Genomic DNA, 1,611 nt, shown 5'->3' with positions numbered 1-1,611 from the left:
TGCCACTCACAAAAGATATACAATTTAACTTTAGTTGAAAAAGTTACCTAGTATAACTTTAAGTACATTTTCATACTAATACCTTTGTACTTTTACTCGAGTAAATTTTGAATTCGGACTTTAACTTGTAATGGAGTATGTCTACGTTGCCGTATTGATACTTTTACTAGTTAGAAATGTGATACTTTTTTTCCACCACCGCACACGAGTGATGCAGTACTTGTTGTGTCCTGCAGGGGTACGTGGTCATCGGAGCAGACCTGTGCATCACCAACGCTCTGAGGGAGGCCCTGAAGGCGGCAGTGATGCCAGAAAACATGGCCGGGGGGCAGCAGTGAAGTCTCTCCACTATTAATAGAAATTGGACCTCTTCCTTACTTCCTTCACAGGTTTTACCAATGGTACTAATGACCCTTACGGGTCCATTTGGTTCCATTTGCACACTCTCAGAGTTACATACCCATAAGGGGCCATTTGGAACCCCCTCAAGGAACCCTGGGAGTGTTTCCAGTGAGCCAACATGCACAATATCAGTACCCTTGACCGGAATGGAACAGAGCCTTCATTAGTATCATTGGTAACACCTGTGAAGGAAGTAAGACACAGTTTATTTCCAATATGGTTGCTGTGCATAGAGCCTGTTGAAGCAGGAGGTAATCATCATAACTCATAATGCATGTAGGCCTACTATGTCTATTGAAGCAGGGATCTCTCCACTATTAAAATCATCATGACTTATAATGCATGTATGTCTATTGAAGCAGGAGGTCTCTCCACTATTAAAATCATAATAATTCACAATGCATGTATGTCTGTTGAATCAGCATGTCTAACTCTAACCCTGAACAGTGGTCTTACTTGTGTCTCATCACGCTGTATGCCAGGTGTTGATGGTCAGGTGCAGTGGTGGAAAGTAACTAAGTACATTTACTCAAATACTGTACTTAAGTAACAATTTTGAAGTACTTTCACTTTACTGGAGTATTTCCAATTGTCTATACATTAACCTCTACTCCACTACATCCCAGAGGCAAATATTGTACTTTTACTCCACCACAATTATTTGAAAACTTTAGTTACTAGTTACTTTGCAGATATACATAATTATTTGATAAAACATACATTAACCACTTTAGCCCTATTTTATACATAGGCTATTTGAAAATAGCGATCTACAAGCTCACAACGCGTCACATCGTGATGCGTTGTGAGCTTGTGGATCTGCTATTTTCAAACATTTTACTACTTTTACTTTTGGTACTTTAACTACATTTTTATACCAATACTTTTGTACTTTTATACATTTTGAATTCCGAACCTTTACTCATAACAGAGTACTTCTACGTTGCAGGATTGATACTTTTACTTAAGTAAACATTTGAGTACTTTTTCCACCACTGCAGAATGGTGAGATCATCAAGTCTTTCATCTTTGAATGAGATAGTCAGGTTCACTACGTAAAACAATATACTTTCGTTCAAAATTTGTGGAGATTAGCAAAACTATACATTTTTTTTATCTTCAGAACATGGGGAATCCAAAAATCTATGTTTGCATTTGCACAGACACCTGCATGTCCGCCATATTGAACGTTCAAAATGGCCGCCATAA

The sequence above is a fragment of the Gymnoscopelus microlampas genome (genome assembly GCF_963454915.1).
Source record: "Gymnoscopelus microlampas genome assembly, chromosome: 12".
In the NCBI taxonomy this organism is placed as follows: Eukaryota; Metazoa; Chordata; class Actinopteri; order Myctophiformes; family Myctophidae; genus Gymnoscopelus; species Gymnoscopelus microlampas.
Note: the sequence above shows the minus strand (reverse complement) of the source record.